At 44.2% G+C, this 15,791-nt stretch overlaps 1 protein-coding gene across 1 annotated transcript in view; it reads left to right on the top strand.

Moving 5' to 3' along the window:
* LOC111956511 (leucine-rich repeat and immunoglobulin-like domain-containing nogo receptor-interacting protein 3) overlaps nt 1–15,791 on the top strand; it is a 95,872-nt gene that overhangs the window by 66,654 nt on the left and 13,427 nt on the right. The gene's annotated exons all lie outside the window — the stretch shown is intronic.

Genomic DNA, 15,791 nt, shown 5'->3' with positions numbered 1-15,791 from the left:
CTATAACTGCCAGGGAGGAAGAGGCATTGGATGGTCCAGGAGGGACAGAGAGGTGATGGGTCCGCAGGAGCGAAGGTATGGAGGAGGTAGGAGTGAGGGTCCAGGAGGAGAGAGGAGGTTGTGATTCAGGAGGTAGGAGAGGAGGTGAGCCAGGAGAGAGTAGACGAGAGTAGTGGTCTAGGGGAGGACAGAGGGAGGTGATGGTCCAGGAGGAGGAGGAGATATTTAGGTTCAGGTGGAGGGAGGGGGTGATGGGTATGAGAAAAGCGGTTTGATTGGGGGAAGGTGGTTGGGATTCGTCTGACATGATCACCTCTGATTTTTTATGCCAATGTAATAATCTTGCTAATTGAGATGAATCCACACGCGTTAGTCACACACACACACACACACACACACACACACACACACCACACACACACACACTCACACCACACACACACACACACACACATCTACACACACAACACACACACACACATCACTTACACAGCACACACACACACACACACACACACACACACACACACACCATCACTCGGTGCGTTCTTCGTGTTTCATGTAAGTTCGTAGTCCAGGTCTGTCTACATTCGTTTTTGTTATTTTGTTTTGTATCAAGTTTAGTTCGTTTTTTGTCTTGGTTAAATAAATATCATGTCGTATCATAACGCTGCGTCTTGGTTCAATCCATGCTCCTCCTCTTCGGATGAAGAGGAGGAGGAGAGCCGTTACAACAAGCTTGTTTTTTTCTTTTATGACAAACATTTAATGAAGTGTTGAAGTTATCAACTTGATTCTAGACGTAACTTTGAGTGGAAACAAACTCATTTGACAACATTTCACCCTAAGCGCTTTAATCTTATGTAACTGTAACTTTGTGGACCCAAACTACACCGAAGTTGTCATAAGAAAGTCAATGTTTTGGCAATTCCACCCAGAGTGGAGAGGAGTGTGTGCGTGCACGTGTGTGTTGAGTGGTGCGGAACTGTTATCTGTGTTGGTGTGTCAGCACGTCTCCATAATGACAGACATTATCACGGTGTGCTACGGCTCTCTGATCTATTCTGAGTAGCCGTGACAACCCCTAACAAACAACATTCTCTATATGAATCCTTATAATAACACACACAGTGGTGTGTATTCATGGATGCCAAGGGAAGCCAGGCTTCCCCAAATATTTGACCAATAAATGTTTTTTAATGATAMAATAATTGATATTTTGTCTCTCTGTGTTTTCATAATTTTCCATCAATTCGCAAGTGGCTRAATCTCACCAGAGAAATCATCCGAGCGAGGGAAACAGTGCCCCTCTGTCTCAGTATGTGTAGCCCAAGAGTATAACATGTTGCCACCGTAGCATGTGATTGATTGATGCCAGCAAGCACTTGGCCTCCCTTAATATAACAATTATAAAATAATTAGCCGATCAGCGTTGAGCTGAGATCAACTGGCTTCTCACCAATCAAATCACTTCTTAAGCAAGATGTCATTTTCTGAAAAACGTGTCTGTTTCTGGTCAGCTTGTATTGATGTCCTTCAGTAGCTAGCTTGCTAAATCGGCCCTTTCCTAAGCCATGTATGGAGATGGGGATTTGGACTTAATGATTATGACAGTTATTCTGATCAATCATAAATTAATATGTTGTGCCACTGGCCTGAGGTGATTGAAGTTCGATATGTAGCCTAGTAGGCTCATGTTAACTAGCTCGCTAGCTTAGCTGGTTCACTGTTGCCCATGTGAGAAAGTTAGGCTAGCAACCATTTTAGCGAGGTAGCCCATGACAACAAAAACTAAAGTGTACTGTATGATAGAGACATAGACTGTTTAGCCAACATGAAAGAAAGGAGGATGGCATTGACAATCAACTAGTCTACAAGTAGGGTGAGTCAATTTGTTTTATTTTACTTACACGCACACGCACGCCACGCACACGCACGCGCACGCTGCACACACACACACACACACACACACACACACACACACACACACACACACACACAGACAGAGAGAGATGGAAATCAATACCATGGACAGCCACATGATATTTAGCAACATTGATTGGACTAAATTGTTCTTGGTATCTTTAAGTTTATTTTCGGTGTATTAAACTAAGCATATAGCCTTGTCGACTTGACGATGTTTAAATGTTTATGTTGAAATGGTGCTGGAATAGCGGAGGCAGCGCTCCTGTTGTCTTTGTGCTGAYTTGTGGTAACTCTCCGTGGTTCTAAATCACTGATTGTTTAGTAAACTGTCGGAAACATTAACTTGTCTTGATCATGCTGAAAGTGATATAACTGTTTGCTACATGCAACATTTGCTTTGTGGACTTCACCGGACAGATGCTGCTCTCTGGTTTTGTGATGACACAAACGTATGTGTAGTTGAATTTATTCTGCCACTTTGTGACTGTTATCTTTTTGTTGTCACTCCTTATTGTATATCACGGTGGCGTATGAACGAATGGGTCATAGAAAAAACAATACAATTATCACAACATAGGTTGTAATATGGCTTTTYTACTGGCTTGGCTTCCTCAGTGATTAGACCCACACACCGCTACTGAACACAGAGATATAGTCTTGTATGTGAAGAGTGAGAAATTGTCTTATTTTGTCAGAGCAATAAATATTTAATTACTTTATCATTATGTAGGAGGATATCTCACAGCATTTACAAATAAAAACATATTCATCATTCATACAAGACTGAAAATACAAACATTTAGCAATACATACACAATTAGAACAGACTTTTATTGTGAATGGTGTCGCACATCCGCCCAGAGACAATGATATCTATTTGGAAAAATTGACAGCGAGTTGAATTCAGCCCTGACTGTGATAACTGAATGAGGAGAGTTGATTACCTGGTTGTCATCCTCTGAAGGTGACACAAACACCCCATTCCCCGTTGGGCCTACTAACGCAATGAGACAGTAATGGTTTCGTATGACGAGTGAGAAATGAGACACTGCTTACAGGGTGAGAAATAGACAGTGATGTTGCCGTGAGCTTATAATACGCCCAGTGATAACTGAGTGAGGAATGGGTGTATTAAGACACTCGCAATGTGTGTGTGAGTGTGTGTGTGTGTGTGTGCGTGCATGCGTGTGAGAACTTACTGAAGAATGTGTGTATTGAGACACTCGCAGCGTGTGTGTGTGTGTGTGTGTGTGTGTGTGTGTGTGTGTGCGTGCCTGCGTTTGAGAGTGAGTGTGAGATAACTGAGTGAGGAATGAGTGTATTGAGACACTGGCGGAGAGACAATGATAGCACAATGACAAATGGAAGGTCCTGTTCCCAAACAGAGTGGTTCACTGGAGGGGTGAAGGAACACACAGCTAGGAGCTGATAGCTTCTTACTTTTCTCCTGGGAGCAGGCTCATTACTGAGAGTTATGGGACAGGGTGAGCCCCGCTCTAAATCTCTCTAGGATTGTTACAACACAAGGGGAGAGGAGGGGGAGAGGAGGGGGAGAGGAGGGGGGAGAGGAGGGGGAGAGGACACAGTGGGACAAACAACTCACTTAGTTCCTATTTGTCTTGGGATGTATACTCCTCTTAGAGTGCTGTATTCAATAAAAAACACACCGCTTCTATGCTTACCACCACAATCTACAAACACACACACACACAGTCAACCTTTCGACTAATCCACTTATTGTAGCAGACCAAAGACCTACCGCAGGCCAGATATACAGTTTCGAGTATAGACACGGTTGTTTACTGTGTGTGTGTGTGTGTGTGTGTGTGTGTGTGTGTGTGTGTGTGTGTGTGTTGGTGTGTGTGTGTGGTGTGTGTGTGTGTGTGTGGTGTTGTGTTGTGTGTGTGGTGTGTGTGTGTGTGTGTGTGGTGTGACAAGGTTAGCTGTACAAGACTGTGTGTGTGTGTGTGTGTTGTGTGTGTGTGTGTGTGTGTGTGTGTGTGTGTGTGTGTGTGTGTGTGTGTGGTGTGTGTGTGGTGTGTGTGTGTGTGTGTGTGTGTGTGTGTGTGTGGTGTGTGTGTGTGTGTGTGTGTGTGTGTTTGTGTGTGTGTGTGTGCGTGTGCGTGTGTGTGTGCATGTGCGTGTACTTATGTGAGATGATTAAAGGGCATTTGCAATTGTTCAGATATAGAACAATCACTTTTAAATCAAAGACATTGAAGAAGTCGGAGAGAATATTGTTATACAGAAACCTCTCCTCCCTGTGAGCTCCGGCTTCGTTTGTCAACTGTTGTTTTCTGCTCTTCTGTGGATGTCACGAGTTTTACTTGATGTGTCAGACATCCTAGCTGATGTTCCAGTGTGATTTGCTGACTTTCATGCTGCAGGAGGTTTTGTTCTGACTCTTGTAAACTGACCCGCTCTATTGCTAGTTTCTGAAACCCCGAACCCACATAAACTGACCCGCTCTATGCTAGTTTCTGAAACCCCCAACCACGTAAACTGACCCGCTCTACACTTCTTCATATAGACGCCTCAAAAAAATATGGTTTTGAAATGGAACAGAAAACAGGGTTTTTGTTGCGCTATCAGAGATGTGGTATCCTGGCCTATGAAAGTTATTCTATGGTTCTCCTATGGAACAGCCCGAATAACCCTTTTGGAACCTTTTTTTCTAAGACTGTATATGTGTGGATGTCTGCAAACAGTATGTGTGTGACCATGTGTGACAAGTGTATGTATGTTACTCAATAGTTAGTGTGTAAGCCCATGGCTGTGGCAGTCTCAGTGCAGCCAGAGAAGCAATGAGGTGATTGAATCTGACAGGGTGGAAATGTTACAGTGCATCCTCACCTCAACACCCTGACCACTGTGTGTGTGTGTGTGTGTGTGTGTGTGTGTGTGTGTGGTGTGGTGGTGTGTGTGTGTGTGTGTGTGTGTGTGTGTGTGTGTGTGTGTGTGTGTGTGTGTGTGGTGTGGTGTGTGTGTGTGTGTGTGTGTGTGGTGTGTGTGTGTGTGTGTGTTGTGTGTGTTTTTTTTCTTTGCTCTTGGTGGCCAGCTCAGAGGTTAACTAGAGCTAACAGCACGTCCATGCCCAAACCTGTCTCTCCTCTCTACACCTCTTTGCCAAAACACAATGCAGATCGGCATTTAGCAAGCCTGCAAATGTTTCATCTTCGTAATGTCATTGACAGCTTTTGGACACCTGCCTTGGATCAATATGCAGTAATTCATATTCAAGATACAGGCACTCCAATAAAATATAGATAGAAATCGATCATACACCAAAATGTAATGCACAAAAACTTGGACTGTGACATTGCATCAATAGTTATTACAGGCTTTCTGGACAAACTAGAAGATGAAGGTAGAGCTCTCTCCCTTTTTAAAAAGGACATTTTATTGATTTGTTTTCCCCTTCATCAGAATGTCTGACTAATGGACGTATGCATCACCATTATGGCAGCCTGTCACTGGTTCTACTCTGGACTATGGCTCCTTACTGTTTGTTTCTGTAATTAGCTGAGGGTCATGTGAGGACTCATGTCCTTCTTGGTTATAGCTTATGTCCTCTGGCTAGGCTGCTCAGAGCTCTCTCCCTCTGCTTCTATCTCTCTCCCTCTCCTTCTCTAACTGTCCCTCCCTCTCCTTCTCTCTGTCCCTCCCTCTCCTTCTCTCTGTCCCTTTCGCTCGCTCTCTCTCTCTTGCTCTCTCTCTCTCTCTCTCTCTCTCATTCTCTCTGTCCCCCTCTCTCTCTCTCTCTCCCTCTCCTTCTCTCTCTCTCTCCTTCTCCAACTGTCCCTCCCTCTCCTTCTCTCTGTACCTCTCTCTCTCTCAATTCAATTCAACTCAATTCAAGGGCTTTACAGGCATGGCAAACATATGTTAACATTGCCAAAGTAAGTGAAGTAGATAATAAACAAAAGTGAAATAAACAATATAAATTAACAGTGAACATTACAGTGGCTTGTGAAAGTATTCACCCCCCTTGGCATTTTTCCTATTTTGTTGCCTTACAACCTGGAATTAAAATGGATTTTGGGGGGCTTGTATCATTTGATTTACACAACATGCCTACCACTTTGAAGATACAAAATGTTTTTTCTTGTGAAACAAATGAGAAATAAGACAAAAAAAACAGAAAACTTGAGCGTGCATAACTATTCACCTCCCCCAAAGTCAATACTTTGTAGAGCCACCTTTTGCAGTAATTTCAGCTGCAAGTCTCTTGGGGTATGTCTCTATACGCTTGGCACATCTAGCCACTAGGACTTTTGCCCATTCTTCAAGGCAAAACTGCTCCAGCTCCTTCAAGTTGCATAGGTTCCGCTGGTGTACAGCAATCTTTAAGTCATACCACAGATCCTCAATTGGATTGAGGTCTGGGCTTTGACTAGGCCATTCCAAGACATTTAAATGTTTCCCCTTAAACCACTCGAGGGTTGCTTTAGCGGTATGCTTAGGGTCATTGTCCTGCTGGAAGGTGAACCTCCGTCCCAGTCTCAAATCTCTGGAAAACTGAAACAGGTTTCCCTTAAGAATTTCCATGTATTTAGCGTCATCCATCATTCCTTCAATTCTGACCAGTTTCCCAGTCCCTGCCGATGAAAAACATCCCCACAGCATGATGCTGCCACCACCGTGCTTCACTGTGGGGATGGTGTTCTCGGGGTGATGAGAGGTGTTGGGTTAATTCCAGACATAGCGTTTTCCTTGATGGCCAAAAAGCTACATTTTAGTCTCATCTGACCAGAGAAGCTTGTTCCATATGTTTTAGGAGTCTCTCACATGTCTTTTAGCAAACACCAAACGTGTTTGCTTATTTTTTTCTTTAAGCAATGGCTTTTTTCTGGCCACTCTTCCGTAAAGCCCAGCTCTGTGGAGGGTATGGCTTAAAGTGGTCCTATGGACAGATAATCCAATCTCCGCTGTGGAGCTTTGCAGCTCCTTCAGGTTATCTTTGGTCTCTTTGTTGCCTCTCTGATTATGCCCTCCTTGCCTGTTCTGTGGGTTTTGGTGGGTGGCCCTCTCATGGCAGGTTTGCTGTGGTGCCATATTCTTTAAAAAATTTAATAATGGTTTTAATGGTGCTCCGTGGGATGTTCAAAGTTTCTGATACTTTTTATACCCCAATCCTGATCTGTACTTCTCCACAACTTTGTCACAGACCTGTTTGGAGAGCTCCTTGGTCTTCATGGTGCCGCTAGCTTGCTGGTGCCCCTTGCTTAGTGGTTTTGCAGACTCTGGAGCCTTTCAGAACAGGTGTATATATACTGAGATCATGTGACAGATCATGTGACACTTAGATTGCACACAKGTTAACTTTATTTAACTAATTCTGTGACTTCTGAAGGTAATTGGTTGCACCGGATCTTATTTAGGGGCTTTATAGCAAAGACATGCACGCACCACTTTTCCATTTATTTWTTTTTATTTATTTTTTTAAACTAATTATTTTTTTCATTTCACTTCACCAATTTGGACTATTTTGTGTATGTCCATTACATMAAATCCAAATAAAAATCTATTTAAATTACAGGTTTTAATGCAACAAAATAGGAAAAACACCAAGGGGGATGTAACGGCTTCCGTCAGTAGAAAGAGAGGAGGACCAAAGCGCAGCATGGTATGTATCCATATTTATTCGAATACTTCTTCAATACGAACAAAACAATAAACAAACGAAAACCAACAAAGCTACAGTCCTGAACTAGAGAACATAGAACACATGAATGCACGAACAGGAACAATCACCCACAAACAAACAGTGAAAACAGGCTACCTTAATATGGTTCCCAATCAGAGACAACGTAAAACACCTGCCTCTGATTGAGAACCATATCARGCCAAATGACAACCTAAACATAGAAACACATAACATAGACTACACCCACCCAGCTCACGTCCTGACCAACTAAACAAAGACTAAACAAAGGAAATAAGGTCAGGAACGTGACAGGGGATGAATACTTTTGCAAGGCACTGTACACTCACATATTTTCTAAAAGAATAAAGACATTTCAAATGTCATATTATATTTATATACAGTGTTGTAACAATGTGCAAATACAAGTACAAAAGTTCAAAATGGAAAATAAACAAACATAAAAAGGTTGTATTTACAATGGTGTTTGTTTTAAACTGGTTGCCCTTTTCTTGTGGCAACAGGTCACAAATATTTCTGCTGTGATGGAACACTGTGGTATTTCTTTGTGGATCTGTGTAATCTGAGGGAAATATTTGTCTGTAATATGGTCATACATTTGGCAGGAGGTTAGGAAGTGCAGCTCAGTTTCCACCTTATTTTGTGGGCAGTGTGCATATAGCCTGTCTTCTCTCGAGAGCCAGGTCTGCCTACGGCGGCCTTTCTCAATGGCAAAGCTATGCTCACTGAGTCTGTACATAGTCAACGCTTTCCATCATTTTGGGTCAGTCACAGCGGTCAGGTATTCTGCCAATGTGTCAAGTAATTATCTTTTTGTTTTCTCATGATTTGGTTGGGTCTAATTGTGTTGCTGTCCTTGGGCTCTGTGGGGTCTGTTTGTGTTTGTGAACAGAGCCCCAGGACCAGCTTGCTTAGGGGCTCTTCTCCAGGTTCATGTTTCTGTAGGTGATGGCTTTGTTACGGTGGTTGTAGAATATAACGGTTCTTTTCTGGATTTTGATAATTAGCAGGTATTGTCCTAATTCTGCTCTGCGTGCATTATTTTGTGTTTTAAGTTGTACACGGAGGATATTTTTGCAGAATTCTGTATGCAGTCTCAATTTGGTGTTTGTCCCATTTTGTGAATTCTTGGTTGGTGAGCGGACCCCAGACCTCACAACCATAAAGGGCAATCGGTTCTATAACTGATTCAAGTATTTTTTTTGCCAGAATGTTATGTTCCTTTTGATGGCATAGAAGGCCCTTCTTGCCTTGTTTATCTCAGCTCATTCACAGCTTTGTGGAAGTTACTTGTGGTGCTGATGTTTAGGCCGAGGTATGTATCTTTTTTGTGTGCTCTAGGGCAACGTTGTCTAGATGGAATTTGTATTTGTGGTCCTGGAGACTGGACCTTTTTTGGAACACCATTATTATTGTCTTATTGAGATTTACTGTCAGGGCCCCGGTCTGGCACAATCTGTGCAGAATATCTAGGTTCTGCGGTAGGCCCTCCTTGGTTGGTGACAGAAGCACCAGATCATCAGCAAACAGTAGACATTTGACTTCAGATTCTAGTTAGGGTGAGGCCGGGTGCTGCAGACTGTTCTCGTGCCCTCACCAATTATTGATATATATGTTGAAGAGAGTGGGCCTTAAGCTGCATCTATGTCTCGCCCCATGGCTCTGTGGAAAGAAATGTGTGGGGGGGGATTTTCCTATTTAAAAAAAAGATTTACCCCCTTTTTCTCCCCAATTTCGTGGTATCCAATTGTTAGTAGTTACTGTCTTGTCTCATCGCTACAACTCCCGTACGGGCTCGGGAGAGACGAAGGTCGAGAGTCCTCCAAAACACAACCCAACCAAGCCGCAGTGCTTCTTAACACAGCGCGCATCCAACCCGGAAGCCAGCCACACCAATGTGTCGGAGGAAACACCGTACACCTAGCGACCTGGTCAGCGTGCACTGCGCCTRGCCCGCCACAGGAGTCGCTAGTGCGCGATGAGACAAGGATATCCCTACCGGCCAAACCCTCCCTAACCCGGATGACGCTAGGCCAATTGTGCGTCGCCCCATGGACCTCCCGGTCGCGGCCGGCTGCGACAGAGCCTGGGCTCGAACCCAGAGTCTCTGGTGGCACAGCTAGCACTGTGATGCAGTGCCTTAGACCACCCGGGAGGACCAGAAATKTGTGTTTTTGACAATTTTAACCGCACACTTGTTGTTTGTGTACATGGATTTTATAATATAGTATGTTTTTCCCCCAACACCACTTTCCATCAATTTGTATAGCAGATCCTCATGCCAAATTGAGTCAAAAGCTTTTTTGAAATCAACAAAGCATGAGAAGGCTTTGCCTTTGTTTGGTTTGTTCGTTTGTCAATTAGGGTGTGCAGGGTGAATACGTTGTCTGTCGTACAGTAATTTGGTAAAAAGCCAATTTTACATTTGCTCAGTACATTGTTTTCACTGAGGAAACTTATGTGCCTGATGTTAATGATAATGCAGAGGATTTTCCCAAGGTTGCTGTTGACGCATATCCCACGGTAGTTATTGGGGTCAAATTTGTCTCCACTTTTGTGGATTGGGTGATCAGTCCTTGGTTCCAAATATTGGGGAAGATGCCAGAGCTACGGAAGATGTTAAAGAGTTTAGGTACAGCCAATTGGAATTTGTTGTCCGTACATTTTTTTCATTTCATTGAGGATACCATCAACACCACAGGCCTTTTTTGGTTGGATGGTTTGTGTATTTTGTATCCCTCTCCTTCTCCTTCTCTCTATGTCCCTCCCTTTCCCTCTTCCTCTCCGTGTGTCTCTACTGTACGGTATGTGACTTCATGTTAAGGTCATGGTCTGCCACAGTAAAGCAATGGGATGCACTGCTAAACCTTGTGCTACGCAAACTAAGCACGGATTGAATATTGGACTTACTTGTACATAGCTATGGAAAGCACAAACTGTCAGCTTTCCCTGGGAAAGTACAGACTTGTCAAGATTCCGCCTCAATTTGTTTCGTGACAATAAACGTAGAAGTTCCCCTAATATCCTGCAGTCTAGATGACTGCTGCTAAATTGTGTTTGTGGGAAAGGTTTAGGAGGCTTATAAAGTGGGTATGTCTACTGTGTAGTTGTGTATTTGTGGAAGGTTGAGCAGGCTGCTGTCTCTAAACCCAGTCAGGGCTTACAGGGAGAGAAGCTACACTTTAGGGAGGAACATGCTCTACTGCCTACATCCCAGCCCTGACAATCAACATGTCTGACCTATTTCCACACACACACACACACAGACACACAGACACACACAGACACACACAGACACACAGACACACAGACACACACAGACACACACACAGACACACACAGACACACACACACACACAGACACTACCTGATACCAGCACAGGGATGAACATGACACAGACCAACAGGTTGACTCTGTTCATTTTCTTTCGGTCTTCGTCAGACAGATCTTGTGGATCTCAAGGATTCATACCAATGAGCTAACCTGGATAAATAAAGGTTAAAGCCCAGTGCAGTCAAAAATGTGATTTACCTGTGTTTAATATATATTTCTACACTATGAGGTTGGAATAATACTCTGGACTGGTGCCCCCTGTATATAGCCTTGCTTGTTATTTTACTGCTGCTGTTTAATTATTTGTTACTCTTAAAACATAGTTGGTTAAGGGCTTGTAACTAAGCATTTCACTGTAAGGTCTACACCTGTTGTATTTGGCACATGTGACAAATACAATTTGATTTGATTTGAAATTGTGAAAATAATGATAATGCCATTTTAGTGTAAGACCTGTTTGAAATGTCAGCCTGTTTTGCTGGGAGGGAGTTTAGGTCAGCCTGGTGACATCACCAGAAAAAGACCAATAAAGAAGAGAGTTTCAAACCTCTCTGCCAATAACAGTTAGTTAGTTTTCAGGTTACATATCCCTCCCATTAGGCTCGTCCAATTAGGCCACTCCCCGACCACTCCCCGACAGCCCGAGCAAAATTCTTGCTTTAGAAATTGGTTGTTCCTAAAAAGCTATTTTTGTTTATTTTTGACCATTTTAATTGAACAAAAATAACATTAAGGTACTTAATTGTTACCGAGAACTTATTTGATATTGCGATAAAAAATGGCTGCATCTGGGCCTTTAAACAAATGATGCTAGTGGTGTGTCTGGACATCAGGCCAGTGTTAGGAGAAGTGTGGGATCATGCTGTTCTGTGTGTTTCGGGACTAGTGGTGTGTCTGGACATCATGCTGTTCTGTGTGTTTGGGGACTAGGGTTGTGGTGGTTTCTGTGTGTTGTGTGCGGGACTAGTGGTGTGTCTGGACATCATGCTGTCGTGTTATTTTGGGGACTAGTGGTGGTGTCTGGACATCAGGCTGTTCTGTGTGTTTGGGGACGAGTGGTGTGTGTCTGGACATTCAGGCTGTTCTGGTTGTGTTTGGGACTAGTGGTGTGTCTGGACATCAGGCTGTTCTGTGTGTTTGGGGACTAGTGGTGTGTCTGGACATCAGGCTGTTCTGTGTGTTTGGGGACTAGTGGTGTGTCTGGACATCAGGCTGTTCTTGTGTATTTGGGACTAGTGGTGTGTCTGGACATCAGGCTGTTCTGTGTGTTTGGGGACGAGTGGTGTGTCTGGACATCATGCTGTTCTGTGTATTTGGGGACTAGTGGTGTGGCTGGACATCAGGCTGTTCTGTGTGTTTTGGGACGGTAGTGGTGTGTCTGGACATCAGGCTGTTCTGTGTGTTTGGGGACTAGTGGTGTGTCTGGACATCATGCTGTTCTGTGTGTTTGGGACTAGTGGTGTGTCTGGACATCATCTGTTCTGTGTGTTTGGGGACTAGTGGTGTGTCTGGACATCATGCTGTTCTGTGTGTTTGGGGACTAGTGGTGTGTCTGGACATCAGGCTGTTCTGTGTTTTGGGGACTAGTGGTGTGTCTGGACATCAGGCTGTTCTGTGTGTTTGGGGACTAGGTGGTGTGTCTGGACATCATGCTGTTCTGTGTGTTTGGGACGATAGTGGTGTGTCTGGACATCATGCTGTTCTGTGTGTTTGGGGACTAGTGGTGTGTCTGGACATAGGCTGTTCTGTGTGTTTGGGGACTAGTGGTGTGTCTGGACATCATGCTGTTCTGTGTGTTTTGGGACTAGTGGTGTGTCTGGACATCAGCTGTTCTGTGTGTTTGGGGACTAGTGGTGTGTCTGGACATCATGCTGTTCTGTGTGTTTGGGACTAGTGGTGTGTCTGGACATCATGCTGTTCTGTGTGTTTTGGGGACTAGTGGGTGTGTCTGCCCACTCCCCCCTCTCATCTCTCTCAGCTGAAGTCTTAACATCTGAACCGGTGTTAAATGCTGAATACTGTGTGAGTTTGGGACCCAGGGCCAACAAATGGGCACAGTGGGGCTGTGTGGTGTGTGTGTGTGGTGTGTGTGTGGTGTGTGTTGTGTGTGTGTGTGTGTGTGTGTGTGTTGTGTGTGTGTGTGTGTGTGTGTGTGTGTGTGTGGGTGTGTGTGTGTGTGTGTGTGTGTGTGTGGGTGTGTGTGGTGGTTTGTGCGTGTGCGCGTGCGCGCGTGCGCGTGCGTGTGCGTGTGTGTTACACAATCTGTGTGGGTTTACCAATGCTCTGTATGGAAAGGCAGTCTATTAATAGTAAATGTGGAGGATATACATTCTCTGTCTTAAATCTCTTGGAACCTTAGAGAATATATGGCATAATGTACAGCATATAATATCATATAGAACATGCACCTCGTAATCCTACCTCAAATTTCCTCCTCATCTAAGGAAAATGTTGATTGGGTTTGAAGTTTGTTGATATTCAGAATGCCTATACTGGAATCTAATACAAATCCTCAAATGTARTTGTTTTTTCCGTGATAATTTGACAGAAAAGGGTAAAGCAATTCATTTTAGTTAGAGGAAAAGCAATATCCAGTGAGCGCTGTCTCTCATCCAAAAGTGGTGGAACTCTGCTTGCCCAAAGTTCAAACTCTGTTAATACAGTTTTTAATCATAGTTGCAATAAAATAGTATAAAGGAAATAACTATCCAACAAGGGAATATTTTTCATCTCTTTGAGACAGAGACAGACAGACAGATCCTGAGGAGAGTGTGGCTCTTCGCCCCGTGACTCAACCCCAGAACGGCGCCCAATAAACACAAACTAGAACATGTATTATTAATCTGTTTAGCTCTGCCTGAAAAACAACCAATCTTCAGAGTGCTTTTTAACATCCCTCCAGGAAAGGCCCTGTGATGTGTTATATTAACTTCTTCTCCTCATTCATCTTAAGATTACACCTTTTAAAGCAGCGCAGACTTTGGTTTAATGTCTGCTTCTTTCATGGTGTTTCACCGCTAAAAACAGTAAATATGCCACGTTGAATTATCAACCCTCAAATAGCAACCTTTAGAATTGAGAGAATATATTTAGTATCTCTTAAGTGGCTCTTTTATAATAAGTTACTTAGCGTGGCTCTTTAACTCTACCTGTTTTATCTTTGATTCCTGACAGGTGCTCCGCATGGGTCAGTGTCAGTCCCGCTCATATATTTGTCTCTGATGGGCTAAAAGTGTTGAGTTGATCTCAACTTGCTTCATTTTTGTAATTTTTGTAGTTTAGTATAGGGTTTCCCAAACTCAGTCTGCAAGGCTACATGCTTTAGTGTGTGAGCCTGGGGCCTGGTGAAGTCTGGGGCCTGGTGAAGTCTGGGGCCTGGTGAAGTCTGGGGTCTGGTGAAGTCTGGGGTCTGGTGAAGTCTGGGGTCTGTTGAAGTCTGGGGCCTGGTGAAGTCTGTGGCCTGGTGAAGTCTGGGGCCTGGTGAAGTCTGGGGTCTGGTGAAGTCGGGGCCTGGTAAAGTCTTAGGGGCCTGGTGAAGTCTGGGCTGGTGAAGTCTGGGGTCTGGTGAAGTCTGGGCTGGTTGTAAAGTCCTGGGGAACGCCGGTGAGTCTGGGGTGAGTCTGGGGCCTGGTGAAGTCTGGGGTCTGGTGGCTGGGAAGTCTGGGGCCTGGTGAAAGTCTGGGGTCTGGTGAAGTCTGGGGTCTGGTGAAGTCTTGCGGGCCTGGTGAAGTCTGGGGTCTGGTAAAGTCTGGGGCCTGGTGAAGTCACTCCCTGTGCACTTGAAGAGGAATCACATGCTCTTCATGAGAGTCACTGCCTGACTTTCCGACTGTTCATATAAGGTCCCGTGGCACTTGTCAGGAAAGTAGGGCTGTTAACCCTGGGGCCTCTCTCTCTACTTCAGCAAGCCAATCATATACTGTAGCTCCCTCCACTTGAAATCTTCCCCTTGATGTAAATGATAATCAGTGCAGTCAATGTTGAACCTCCTTTGTGCGTGCGCGCGTGTGCGCGCGCGCGTGTGCGCGTGTGTGTGTGTGTGTGTGTGTGTGTGTGTGTGTGTGTGTGTGTGTGTGTGCACTTGTGTGGGTGTGTGCACTTGTGTGGGTGTATTAGTGATGGTGAACGTTCTGGACCTTTTGGCAGGTGTCCTCTGATAAATCACTCGATGACAACATTGCGTGGGAGTCTTGACAGGTTGCATCAAGGAATGTTTAATTATCAGCTTTTCATCTCATGTTAGTGGCGAAGAAAACCAAAATGCTTTTTTCATTTATTCAAAGGGAATGACACATCCTACACACAGAAAGACGCACGGACAGAAACATACACACACATTCCCACACAATGACTCATAGTGACATGAATTTGACATACCTTTCACAGGCATCGATGGTTTTCAGGCAAACCCTGTTGTCTCTCTGCATGGCGTCATACGTTGTGTATTCAGCATGTCGAGGTGTGAACAGAGCACATGCCAAGGAGGAGAGAAGGGGAGGAAACATGCATGAATTCAGACGGGATGCTTCTCACTCACGTGACTCCCAATGCYCTAGTTCTGCTGCTACACTCATAGATTAATGAATAAGTGTCTTCCACCATCTTAAATATTGTCAGCGGAATAGTGTGCCTGCAATGTCATGGTGTCAGTGGTGGTTTAATGCTTTGTTAAGTAGATGTGACATGGCTAAGCTCTTTCAGTTGCAGAGAGCATGGATTATTCTGGGTACTGAATGGCTTTTTTATGACATCTTTTTAACCTTAATCTAACTAGGCAAGTCAGTTAGGAACAAATTCTTATTTACAATGACGGCCTACCGGGGAACAGKGGGTTAACTGCCTTGTTCAGGGGCAGAAGAACAGATT

Source organism: Salvelinus sp. IW2-2015, linkage group LG32 (assembly GCF_002910315.2).
Source record: "Salvelinus sp. IW2-2015 linkage group LG32, ASM291031v2, whole genome shotgun sequence".
In the NCBI taxonomy this organism is placed as follows: domain Eukaryota; kingdom Metazoa; phylum Chordata; class Actinopteri; order Salmoniformes; family Salmonidae; genus Salvelinus; species Salvelinus sp. IW2-2015.
The sequence above is the reverse complement of the archived record's forward strand: the minus strand, read 5'-3'. Positions and strand labels throughout refer to the sequence as shown.